Source organism: Panulirus ornatus, chromosome 36, assembly GCF_036320965.1.
Source record: "Panulirus ornatus isolate Po-2019 chromosome 36, ASM3632096v1, whole genome shotgun sequence".
NCBI lineage: Eukaryota > Metazoa > Arthropoda > Malacostraca > Decapoda > Palinuridae > Panulirus > Panulirus ornatus.
The window spans coordinates 6,576,805-6,590,575 of record NC_092259.1 but is presented as its reverse complement, the minus strand read 5'-3'; the positions used below and the strand labels follow the sequence as shown (position 1 = coordinate 6,590,575).

Sequence of the window (13,771 nt, the reverse complement as noted above, 5' to 3'; positions counted from 1 at the left end):
CTCCCAGCCAAGCCCAACAAGGGCGGAGGTGGCGTGACCTTGCACGCTGTAAGCCCTGGGCCCCTCACGTGTGTACCAGCGTCCTCCTCCCTCCGTCTACCTGGGGTGAGGGGCCAGGCGTCAGGTCGCAATGCGTCTGACAGCTTCAGCATTTATGGGTGTTGCTGCTGTCTGTCCGTGGCTCCCTGCTGCTGTCAGTGACTCTCTGTTACTACTGGTAGATTCCTGTTACTACTGGTGGCTTCCTGTTACTAATGGTGGCTCCCTGTTACTACTGGTGGCTTCTTGTTATTACTGGTGCCTTCCTGTTACTACTGGTGGCTTCCTGTTACTACTGGTGGCTTCCTGTTACTACTGGTGGCTTCCTGTTACTATTGGTGGCTTCCTGTTACTACTGATGGCTCCCTGTTACGACTAATGGCTCTCTGTTACGACTAATGGCTCTCTGTTGTTATCAAAAGGTTCCCTTACAAGGCTTGGGATTAATATTATGTAAGCGTTCACTGACCAGTTTTTGGTCTTCATTTTGCTCTAGTTCCTATTTCGTGCATTAATGTCGATGCAGATCTACTGCCGTACATAAATATATGTCTTCTTCTCTGTGTTCATAAAGCAGCAGCATATAAATAAGAATAATCAGATGGGCAATACAGATCATATTAATGATACAGGGTGTGATCCCTAAGAGAGCTTATTTATTCATTACGACAATCATCCTTTCCCTGATGCAAAACACGATGTTTTGATTTGGCAACGATTTCATCAGAAACCCCTAATCACCTCATTAACAATACGGGGTGTCATGACCTTCACGTGCGGACGGTCGTGTGATATGCATTGCAAATGAGGTATTCCAACCCTTGTCCTGGTATTCTTGCAAATGCGTCATATCTCTTGCAATGAGTCGGTGTGGAGGGAGGAGGCTGAGCAGGGAGGAGGAGGGGGGGAAATGCTTCAATGTACCATCCTAACCACCTTTTCTGAAGTGTTCGTCTCTCCAGCTGTTTGAGTGGCCACCCCACCTATGACCCACCTGCAAGAGCACATACCATCATCGGCCTGAGTGTGTGAGTGGTATACAAACCCTACGTTTCATGTGGTGTCGCCGTAAACGTAATGAAAAAAGCGATGGAACCGATCCTCTGAGGGTTCATCACGTGACCCAGGCACATATGGGAACGAGGAGGAACACACACACACACACACACACACACACACACACACACACACAAACAAAAAAAGTCTTTCATTTTACATCAGGTAAGACAGCGACTGCCAGAAACCTATATAGCCCCTGTGTGTGTGTGTGTTATCCCTCCCATCCCTATTACATCAGATAGGCACCTTCGTTGTTCTCCACCCGTTGGTTGCCTCGTGTTATCTCACCTTTATGAAATGCTGGCTGGCGGGTGCGCTGCGCAGGGCCAGTCGCGTTAGTCCTGGCTTTTATTCTCTCTCTCTCTATTCTCTCTCTCTCTCTCTCTCTCTCTCTCTCTCTCTCTCTCTCTCTCTCTCTTTACTACCTCCAGGCGTCAGCTTCTCCTCCCTTCCAACACACACCCACACTCGTCCCTCGCCCTCGTTATGGCCTCGCTTTGTTCTCCACCTTTGCGAGGTATCCTTCGGCCTCTGGTCGTCAGCTGCTGTCTTCCAGTCGTCAACCGGGTTTCCCCTGTTGTCATTTCCTTGTCTCCTCCCCGGGCAACCTTCCCGGTCGTCTCCCCAGCCTTACCACTCGCTTTCTCCCCTCTCCCCAACTCTCACAATCCCCCCGCATCACTGTCTCATCGTCAGTCACCCTCATTTCCTCTCCCTCACTCCCGATCCTTCCCAACCTCCTGTCCTTCACCTCCCCAACCTCCTCGCTCTCACATTGCCCCAACCTCCTTTCCCTCATCTCCTTTCCCCAACCTCCTCTCCCTCATCTCCCCAAACCTCCTTTCCCTCATCTCCCTAACCTCACCGGAGGGGTGGCGTGGTTTCAAGCGCCCTCCCCTGAGCTTTCCCCTCAGAGCCACGACCAATTCCCCTTGCGTGCCCTTGAACCACGCTGACCTTAGCGGCCGTATTATAAAAACCACGACGTCACAGCAGAGAGAGAGAGAGAGAGAGAGAGAGAGAGAGAGAGAGAGAGAGAGAGAGACGCGTGCATTGATCCGCTTGGTCCCCAGCCTCGAGCACCCGAGCCCAGGCTTCTGAGAACTGCTGAATGGAATCCAATACTTCGCGTTGCTTGCGGCGAAAGGTCAAATGCTATTCTGGGCTGCGTCACGTGAACCCGGCTCCCCTCTCTAGGTAGGCGGGGCTAACAAACGCTCGGCCACACCTACGTCTAATTGTCATATGACGCCTGCCTGGAAGGAAGGTATGGCACTAACTTGGCACGGACAGCGGTACGACACCAGCGAGGCACAAACTGGTATGACATCTAAGAAACAGCGGCGGCATGACAAACTCTGGCATGTCACCAGCTAGGAATAAACACTTATGACACCAGCTAGGAACACACACTGTTATGACACCAGCTAGGAACAACCCCTGTTATGACACCAGCTAGGAACACACACTGTTATGACACCAGCTAGGAACAACCACTGTTATGACACCAGCTAGGAACAACCACTGTTATGACACCAGCTAGGAACACACACTGTTATGACACCAGCTAGGAACACACACTGTTATGACACCAGCTAGGAACAACCACTGTTATGACACCAGCTAGGAACACACACTGTTATGACACCAGCTAGGAACACACACTGTTATGACACCAGCTAGGAACACACACTGTTATGACACCAGCTAGGAACACACACTGTTATGACACCAGCTAGGAACACACACTGTTATGACACCAGCTAGGAACACACACTGTTATGACACCAGCTAGGAACACACACTGTTATGACACCAGCTAGGAACACATACTGTTATGACACCAGCTAGGAACACACACTGTTATGACACCAGCTAGGAACAACCCCTGTTATGACACCAGCTAGGAACACACACTGTTATGACACCAGCTAGGAACAACCCCTGTTATGACACCAGCTAGGAACACACACTGTTATGACACCAGCTAGGAAAACACACTGTTATGACACCAGCTAGGAACAAACTCTGACATGACACCGGCTAGGAACACAGTTATGACACCAACCAGAAACAAATAGCGTCATGTCACTAGCTAGGAATAAAAGCTGGTATGACACCAGCATGAGACAAAGACTGGCACGACACCTGGTAAACACTGGCATGACACCAACAGCGATCAAACACTGTTACGAACACCCACTGGGAACAAAAACCTTGGTATGACACGTGATAAATACTGACATGACACCAGCTAGGACCAAACACTGTTATGACACCCACTAGGACCAAACTCTGTTATGACACGCACGAGGAGCAAACACTAATAAGACACCAACAACGAAACAAACAAAAAAAATAATAAAATAAACTCGAGACGAAAATACAAATATTAGTGAACCAAATCACCCATATGGAATTACGTCACAGGCGAAATTCAAGGGCAAAGCGGTTATTTCTGGTCGTGAGAGAGAGAGAGAGAGAGAGAGAGAGAAAGAGAGAGATAGAGGGGGGGAGAGTTGCAGTGGTGGTGCAAGTGTAGACAGAAGGTAAAAATAACAGCGGGGCTAAGCACTGGTAGAGGTCCATGTGGTAAGAGAGGAGGGAGGGAGGGAGGCAGCGCAGGAACCTATAGCACCGCACGTGACCTTAAGAGTAGGGGCGGAGGTGGTGGTGTGGGGAGGAGAGAGAGCCATTTGCTCTCGACCCGTGCAGCGGCACCTGTGTAGCTTCTGACGTCATGGGCTCTCTTCTTTTATCCCCCTCTCTCCCTCAACCCCACCTACTCTCTCTCACCATCCCCCCATCCCTCCTCCCCCCCCCTCTCTCTCTCTCTCTCTCTCTCTCTCTCTCTCTCTCTCTCTCTCTCTCTCCCCGCGCGCGCCATGACCTGACGACCCTCCTGCTGCTCCTCCTTCTCTCGGCTGGTGAACTCGCTCGCGTGCCTGGAGCGACATGCTCCCTTTAGCCATCCCTCAGTGGCAGTGAGGGATGGACAACACCTTAAACTTGGCCGTGCCTTCCAGACACTCTCATTAACACGGGAAAGAAGAGACGTTTTTTTTTTTTCCCTTGACCTTTGCCAAAACACCATTCACGAACAAAACTTGAAAATGACGAAACTTTGAAAAAAAAATTCATCTTGGCTCTTCTGTCTCATTAGCGCTTTAACCATGTCTCATTTCAAGGCCTGTCCTCAGTGGGGTTGGACTGTCTATGACCGAAAAACCTTTGACGTCAAAAGTTCGAAGATGAAATGGAATAAGTTTGGGACGACTTCAGGACCTGAAGGTACCAAGAATACAGCACACAGCTACGCACAAACTTCCACGCACGGAGATAGCAGCTAAAAATAATAAAAAAAAACTTCGCACAGACCTCAAGATGTGAAGATACTGTCAACCCATGTTGAAACTTAAACTCGTGTCATCTTCAGGATAATTGCCACCAGAGAGCGAGAGAGAGAGAGAGAGAGAGAGAGAGAGAGAGAGAGAGAGAGAGAGAGAGAGAGAGAGAGAGAGAGAGATAACTTCACAACATCTAACTGTTAACTTCAAGATAACCAAGGACAACCCCAGCGTGGCACACATTTTGACATTTTCTGCCCCCGCGAGCAAGCAGGGAAGATAACTTACTCTTCCCCCCCACTTCCCCACACCCCACCATCCCTTCTGAGTGCGTCGACGCACTTCAAGTTGATTCCTCCTATCAACAGGTGTGTTATCGGTGAGTGTGTGTCACCTCCTCTCTGCGTGTGACTCAAGGATATAAGGTTCACTGTGAGGGACGGACGGCAAAAGGGGAAGAGAATCAGGCAGGGAAAAGTCATTTGTACCAAAGATGTACGCTGGTGTGTGTGTGTGTGTGTGTGTGTGTGTGTGTGTGTGCGTGTGTGTAATAACCTACCTGTAATGACCTATCTGTTCAGGACAGGGAGGAAGTTCTACACCTGTGGGACCGTATCATGTGTGTGTGTGTGTGTGTGTGTGTGTGTTTATGTGACAACAATTTCATGTGTCGACTGTCAAAATATTCTGGAAAGGCCTCTCAGGTCGAGGTCGTAGAACAAAGTAATCACAGGTCATTGACGGCTTAAAGGGCACCGTCGGGAAGCGTGGGGGGGGGGGGGGAACAACGAGAGAGAGAGAGAGAGAGAGAGAGAGAGAGAGAGAGAGAGAGAGAGAGAGAGAGAGAGAGAGAGAGAGAGAGAGAGAGGCGACGAGAGAGCAGATATACAGAACTGGAAACGTCACCAATGATAATCGCAATACAGGGTCACCGGGAAACAAGAGGATATGGCAAAACAGGTCACTGGGGGAAACAGAGGAAAACTGTTCACTATGAAACAGAGGATATAGCAAAACACCTCACCGGGAAACGGAGGATATACCAAAAACAGTACACAGCAGCCCAAGACAGAGTACACCGCCAGACAGAAGGATACTGGGAAAGAGAATACACCTTGAAACAAAGGACACTACGCACCGTGGGGAACTGAGGTAGTAGGGTGGGGGAGGGGCGCCGCCGGAAACAACGCCCAGCGGAGCAGAGGGGCACCGTGAACCACAAACACACACACACACACACACACACACCTGGAAGGAAAAGCACGTCAGGAAACAAAGGCTTTAGCATAATCCAGAACCGAGGAAAGAGAGAGAGAGGGAGAGAGGACAACGTGGAGAGAGTGGCCTCGCCGCAAACCAGTGGAAGCTGAGGGAGGGGACGGGAGACACCGCGAAGGAGAGGACATCGGAGAAAGTATGAATCTCCGTAAGCTGGGCGAAACACACTGTGAAACGAGTGTACGATCCGAAACTACCCGTCATACCGACGAGACGAGCCGAAACAGTAAACTACTCGACCAGGAGACAACACACAGCTTGTGAGGACCGGATCAGGAGTGAGGATGAAGAAATAGCGAGACAAACAGACGCTGTGTCACTGCAATGAGGCAATACATTAGCGCAACGGAACGCTGAATTAGTGGAAAAGATTCCTTTTTCATGGGTAGCGTGGTCCTCTCTGGTTCGTTATATTTGGTACTTTCTATCCTTGTATTCATGAACCGTCGCTGCCTTCACTGTCTCCTCGTCTTCGTGGTCTCTTTCCTTCAATGTCTCGACCCTTTCTCGTTCGGTGTTTCTGGGTGTCTTGTTCGGGGCCTCGTCTTCCTGTGTCGTTTTCTTTGATTCTGTCTCTCGACTTACGAGTTCGTATCGTTTTCTAACTGTGTCTCTTCGTCTTTATCAACTTATTCTCTTCATGACTTGAGTGCGTGAACTGGAGAAGGCCGACAAGACACATCGAGTAAAGAAGGAGACTGGACCAACGAATCAAGACACCGATGCAAACACAACGAGGAGGGGGACAGAAGAAAACGAGACCTCGAACACCGCAGCAACTTATGGATCCAAAAGAAAGCACAGAAGACAACGAATGAGAGAGAGAGAGAGAGAGAGAGAGAGAGAGAGAGAGAGAGAGAGAGAGAGAGAGAGAGAGAGAGAGAGAGAGAGAGAGAACGCGACGCTCTCCGCCCTCAGGGACAAAAGGCTATCGCCTACCGGCTGGGGTGGGGTGTTTGTTGTTATCTTGTGTGGATGACATCAACGGCAGCCTTGACTCACACAACGCCCTTCACCGATTCCTGGATCTACTTAACCCTCTTGGACACGCCGATGCGACCGCTACACACACGAACGGCACGACCCTTGGATGACTGGCCTCTGAGTGACGCATGTATCTGATAGGAGGTCACAGTATGATACTCAGGGGGGGTCATACCGTCGTGTTCAGTGGCAGCACTGCCATTGTTCGAGACGAACATATGTAATGTTTAACGCATATACGGCGTAGTGACAGTTCATCAACCAACTCCATATCTTAAAGTTCCCTTTGGACCTTCCTCACGACTAAACCCTTTGAAATACAGTATGGCGCCTTGGATATCCCTCTGAACTCACCTTTCGCCCATTACAGTGAGGAAAACAGCAGTAACAGATTCTCCTCCATTACCCTTTCCTTTAAGATTTGTTGAACCACAGTTCTTCAACAGAGTTACAAAAAAAAAAACGTCGCCTTTGTTGGATCCACACCCAACTCCTCCCCCCGTTGCCCTCAATTTAAAGCTATACGCTTTAGTCAATGCCGCCCCCCATTTCCTAAGGTACGTGGCTCTTTCCTCCCCTAAGGTACAAGGACCTTTACCGTCCGCTTGAGTTTACCTGGCACCCTCGCGCATGTCGGAGAGTAAATCGTACCCAGTGTACGCACGCTCTACGCTTGCCTCCGCCTAACTTACCTTACCCCCACCTTGCTATGTGCCCTTTAAACCCCACCATCGCTTTGTCCGCGTACGCGTGAACCCACACACATAAAAGGCTTTGGAATTAGATCCTCAATCATCATTTATTCAAACGCTGAACTTACCATCAGCCTGGTATTGCTCTTTCTTTGGGAGGGGGAACCAGAGAAACGAGTTTAGAAGGAACACGTTTCCTTCAAAAGGAGAATAACTATAGGACATCTTAAAGAATGATAAGAAAAATAACGGAACTTTTTAAAGGCTTCATTCACCTTCGAGGATACGTTACGAAACCACCCACCACCATCCCTCCTCCCCCTTTGCCACTGATGAATCTCGTTTTGTACAGAGGGTACGACTTACTAGCTCCCCAGATTAAACTTTAACCCTCGGTTGAGCGAGATAATAAGCGCCGACAAAGAGTACCCAGCTGCAAGGGTTGTGATGAGTTTCAGAACCGCGTGATATGAACCTGTAGGATGTGATTCCTCGAAACCTGCCTCCGGCTTCGATCCCAGGAAATCGCGAAGCATTGAACCCGGCGTCTACTTCCAGCTAACCCTCGTTTACCATGGGATACCAACACGGTAACTGAGAGAGAGAGAGAGAGAGAGAGAGAGAGAGAGAGAGAGAGAGAGAGAGAGAGAGAGAGAGAGAGAGAGAGAGAGAGAAACGATTTCGCTTCTTGAAAAGGCGGTTTCATAGGCATACGTGCATGAATGTATGCATCCATGCTATGCGTCTAACGCAGTCAGCGTGTTCGTGTGTGTGTGTGTGTGTGTGTGTGTGTGTGTGTGTGTGTGATCAGTACGGATTCATTTTGATTTTTGCCGTCATTCATAGTGCACTCCTACCCACCCCCGTGGGGCGGTGTCGTGGGGAGAGGCAACAAGTCCAGAGGGGCTGGTCCTCATTGACTGAATCACATTGTAGGTTACACAACGAGAGAGAGAGAGAGAGAGAGAGAGAGAGAGAGAGAGAGAGAGAGAGAGAGAGAGAGAGAGAGAGAGAGAGAGAGAGAGAGAGAGAGAAGGCCCAACAAAGACTGGGTCGAGCTGAATAAATCACTCGACAATTTACCAACGTACATGAAAAAAAACACACACACAATCTATTACGTGTCAAGATACACAACAAGAGAATTACCTACAATAAACAAGAGTTAGGATAGGTTAGACAGAGCACTGCTATGGATGAAGTACAGAGCACTGCTATGGATGAAGTACAGAGCACTGCTATGGATGAAGTACAGAGCACTGCTATGGATGAAGTATAGAGCACTGCGATGGATGAAACGCATTCCAACATATCTCGTCATGTTGGGCAGGAATCATTTTGAACAGGCGCATTCTACAGCAGCAGTCAGTTGCATAATGTTACAAGGTGCTGGGAGTAGCTATGTTGGCAAAAGGTTACGTCTGGTCTGTTCATCAAGGGCGTGTTTCTTTGGGTGCGTTGTTCGCTTCACCGTGAGCTATAACTGTAGACCTCACCACCAGCAGACATGCGTGGCTCTTTCGTGCATATGGAACGTACAAATGCACACACACACAAAGTCTATCTATGAATACATGCGTTTGAATAAGGGTGTGTGTGTGTGTGTGGGTGTGTGTGTGTGTGTGGGTGTATGGGTGTGTGTGTGTGTGTGTGTGTGTGTGTATGATTACCTATTTGTGTTGTATGGGGAGGGAGTTCTACACTCGTGGGGTGGCCACTACCACTTGGCTCTCTCAATTCCGGTGCCATCCTTGTTGCCCTCCTCCTCTGGACCTTCTCTACTAACTCTTTCTCCGGTGGCACAAAGAAGCATACTTCCAGATCCATGAACTCGAATGGGGTTCTACTGTTCGCCAGCAAACAGTTTTGTCTCCTTCACAGTTCTCCTGAGGTAGAACTCCGGTCTCTCTCTCTCTCTCTCTCTCTCTCTCTCTCTCTCTCTCTCTCTCTCTCTCTCTCTCTCTCTCTCTCTCTCTCTCTCATAAGTATGCACACCGCGCGAGCGCGCGCACTGAACATCTGTCTACCGGGTATACACGTTTTAACTATTCCAAATTACTTAATCGATCAACCTTCTTTTTTTTTTTTTCTATCTTCGCAACTGGCTCGTCCGTTCACAGTCGACGCCACCAGAAAGTTGGCAGTCCCTTTGCTGCATTCTCTGGCCTCTTACTACTGCAATACACTGCCGTAAACTACAATTACCGTTCGCACATCCAGCTGCTCCGTACATAGACTATAATACTGGGGAAAAAAAAAAAAGGGCTTCAAAAACACCGTTTTCTGTTGGTATGTTTTCAAACCAATACCTCCATATTTGGAGGAGGGGTACATAAATGTCTAGACGAAGGAAGGGACACAAGCCCTCAACCCCAGGGTAGGTAGGAGAGTGGCGCTGGCTGACTCCTTTTTTTTTTTAAAAAAAAACTGTCGTGAATTATGCGTGAGCGTGAATACAACGGCGCCAGGCGTCGGCGGGGCGGGTTACGTAAGGCGAAGCGCTTGACCTATCCCGCGACCACGTCACGTCGCAAAGGTCGTCGGCTCATACTGTATTCCTCTTTGTTTAGAGGTTGGGCCATGTGGCGTGGGCACGGTACACACCCAGAATGCAGGACTCACACCGCGGAGTGGCATGATCTCTCTCTCTCTCTCTCTCTCTCTCTCTCTCTCTCTCTCTCTCTCTCTCTCTCTCTCTCTCTCTCTCTACCGCGCGCGCACAGGGTCCAATTGGGTCTCTTTTGGAAATGAGCCCGTGGTCTGTCGTATGGAACCCTCCCCCTCCCATCTCCCATCCCACCCTTCAATAGCCTGTTACTGTCTGTATCTCGCTTGTATGTCTCTTATCGCACTGCGCAGACCTCTGCGCACAGAGTTTCGTATATCAAAATGCGAATATTCTTAACCACTGAGAAACATATACAGCGCTTTCCCTACATGTTATCTGAATACAGGTAAATATTTCTTTCCGAAATCTATGTCAATTCATCATGACTAGGGCTATGTATATTCATCATGACTAGGTCTATGTATATTCATCATGGCTAGGGCTATGTATATCCATCATGACTAGGGCTATGTATATTCATCATCATGGCTAGGGCAATGTATATTCATCATTGATGGGACAATGTGTACATATATAGTTCCTACCGGTAAATAAATGTAGGAGTGGGAGAGACAAATATCCATAAATTAAGATAGATAGATAGATACATAGCTAGACAGATAGACAGATAGATACATAGATAGACAGATAGATAGATTGACAAGCAGGTAGATAGATGAAATACTCATGGTGGCAATGATGATTTCATTGATGATGACGCGATTCGCGTTGGCTATGATGACGATGGCTTTGTGATGGCGACAGCTTCGGTGATCATGATGACAGTGATGTGACCATGATGATGATGATGATGACCAGACTCCCTTCAATGACGGTGGCGATGATAACGATAACAATGACGATACCCGGATGAAAATAATGGCACGAACAAAACATAACGACGGTGATAAATGAAGATTTAAAAAAAGAAAATTATTATAATGGTCTACCATTACGTTATTCAACGATGGCTTAAGTAAACAGGAAAATGAAAAATATTATTCGGGAGATAATAATAATAATTACCATGCTGATAAGAACCGAGATAACACGAGCCAAACCAGGGTGACCGTATCGCTAAACAGCCCCGGTCGTGATCTAAGGAGAGGGAGGAAATGGCCCAAAATCCTTCCTCCCTCACAAGTAACACCATCTCCATAACCCCAATACAATTACCCAACCCTCCTCATCTTTCCTGATATCCACCTCGGTATTAGTGGCTTCTGGTATCAGGCGTGGCTACAGTAAGCAAGGGGGAGTTAGGCCTGAGAGAGGTAGCCTTATTCTTCACACACCCTCCTCTCCCATTACCTCCCACCTCCCTTACCCAAGCTTCCCTCCTCCTCCTCCTCCTCCTTCTTCCCCCTCCCCTGCTCTCCCCCTCCTGCTGCCAGTTGGTGGTGATGGTGAGTCAGTCAGTGAAGGCCAAGGTCAGGCCGTGCGTCACACCAGGTTACGTATTAATGGTGGGAGGGCTGCAGGGGGAGGGGAGGGAAGGAGGGAGGGAGCCTGCGGTTGGAGGGGGGGGGGTCCGGGAAGGGGGCCGGAGGCACGTGTCCATCTCCTTCCTCGCACTGACTCATTTACTTCTTCATTATTCTTCTACTACTTCTACTTTTTCCAACCTCATCATCATCTTTCCTTTTCTTCTCCTTCCTCTTCTTATTCTACCTCCTCTTCTTCTTTTTCCTCCTCTTAATCTTGTTTCTCTCTTTCTTCCTTCTCCTCTTCTTCTTCCTCCACCTCTTTATCTTCTTCCTCCACCTCTTTATCTTCTCCCTCTCCCTCTTTATCTTCTCCCTCTTCTTCTTCTTTTTCTTCTTCTTCTTCCTCCTCCTTATCTTCTTCCTCTTCTCCTTCTTCTTCTTGTTCTTCTAATATCTTCAGGGTCGTTGTCGTAAGGGGACGTGTGTGTGTTCCACTGGCACGTCAGAAGCCGTTTGCCTTACGTTAACCCCTCCAGCGCACGTCGCGCCGGTAGGATCCCCGACCACAGCGGTACGAACCCTTCCTAAGCACGACGGTACACGACGCTTGGCTTCATGATGGCTTCGACCTTTGACCTGACCCTTTTACAAGACACATCGTCGTGCTCAGTGGAGTTTACCGTCGAGTTAAAAATTCGGGCTGTTAACATCCTGATCATAAAAGTTAACATCCAAAATGGATTTTTGAGTCTCAGACACACCCACTCACACTGACTCACACACACAAAAAAACCGAACACGTTTCGAAATACTCCGAAATAACTCTTGACCTCTGAACTTTCCTTCTTATTTTCCACTGTCGTCCGGGCTGGTCAACCTCACTAAATACTGTATGACGTCCTTCGCTATGTCTTTCCTAATGTGGTTTCCTACAGCTGTGAGGACCAGTCACATGAGCTCATAAACTCCACTCACATCCGTGTTTTGTGACGTATCTAAAACAGTTTCAGATATAACTCTTTTATATATATATATATATATATATATATATATATATATATATATATATCTTTCTGGGGAAGAGAGTCGAGTACTTAAATGAGAAACTGATATACATAAACAGGAAACCGGGAGCGTTACGTAATAACTTATAATCAAAACTCATAATGGAGTAATTTCAGATAATAATAAATTCATTTCCGGCCATCAGAAGACTCGGTAAACAATAGAAAAACACTGTCTTCCACCAAAACAAGTAGAGGGCAGAGAGTGAAGCGACAAAGAATGAAGTCTTGGGGAATACTCCATCCAAAACCGACCTTACGTATTTATTATATACTCCAACAGCTACCTTGCCCTGGACCAGCCGCTTGGTGAATAGACGATTTCGCATTGTAGATTATAGAAATCTTAGGACTGGAAAACTCGAGTGAATATGCATAAGAGTGGACCATATGTACTCTTTAGGAGTGTCAGATCTTAACGAATGGCAAGAGCGTCCATACCCAAACCACCCACAACCCTGTAACATCACTCCAAAAATATATTACGTGAATCACCATCCAAATAACTCACTATCTGAATCATCATCCAAATAACTCACTATCTGAATCATCATCCAAATAACTCACTATCTGAATCATCATCCCAATAACTCACTATCTGAATCATCATCCAAATAACTCACTATCTGAATCATCATCCAAATAACTCACTATCTGAATCATCATCCAAATAACTCACTATCTGAATCATCGCCCAAAGTAACGGCAGGATTTTTACCCAAATAACCAAAGAATACACAACCCCAGAGAATACACAACCCCAGAGAATACACAACCCCAGAGAATACACAACCCCAGAGAATACACAACCCCAGAGAATACACAACCACAGAGAATACATAACCCCTGAGAATACACAACCCCAGAGAATACATAACCCCAGAGAACCTCCAGATAACCCCCAGATATTCACAGGATTCCTAAACTCTGCATTAAAGAAAGCTATTAGTTCTAATACTAAGTTGTTATATGTATAATGATAACAATGATAAGTCTAACCAAGTCGTAACCTGAGACACGACGGATAAGGAAAAGTAAGATAAATCAATAAACAGGTGGGTGATAATTACACAAAATAAGTAAATAATTCTGGGGACAAAACGCAAACAAAACGACTATAAATTGGTTCCAACAAAGAAGACAGACCAGCATGATAATAAAGCAGGCAACAGTTTAAAAGTCCACGACAAATGAGATCATCACATAAACGAACAAGCACCCAGACAGCATGGAGACCATACACACACACACACACACACACACACAGGGACAC

The 13,771-nt window shown here is 47.5% G+C and overlaps 1 long non-coding RNA gene across 8 annotated transcripts in view; it reads right to left on the bottom strand.

The window, feature by feature from the left end:
- The window catches only part of LOC139760281 (uncharacterized), an 85,884-nt gene that overhangs the window by 22,109 nt on the left and 50,004 nt on the right, over nt 1–13,771 (bottom strand). The window contains exon 1 of one of the 8 annotated variants that reach the window (XR_011715300.1): nt 6,663–6,677. The exons of the other annotated variants lie outside the window; for them this stretch is intronic. This is a non-coding gene — a long non-coding RNA (uncharacterized lncRNA). Of the gene's footprint in view, nt 1–6,662; nt 6,678–13,771 lie in introns of those variants that run through there. 8 annotated transcript variants of the gene reach the window in all.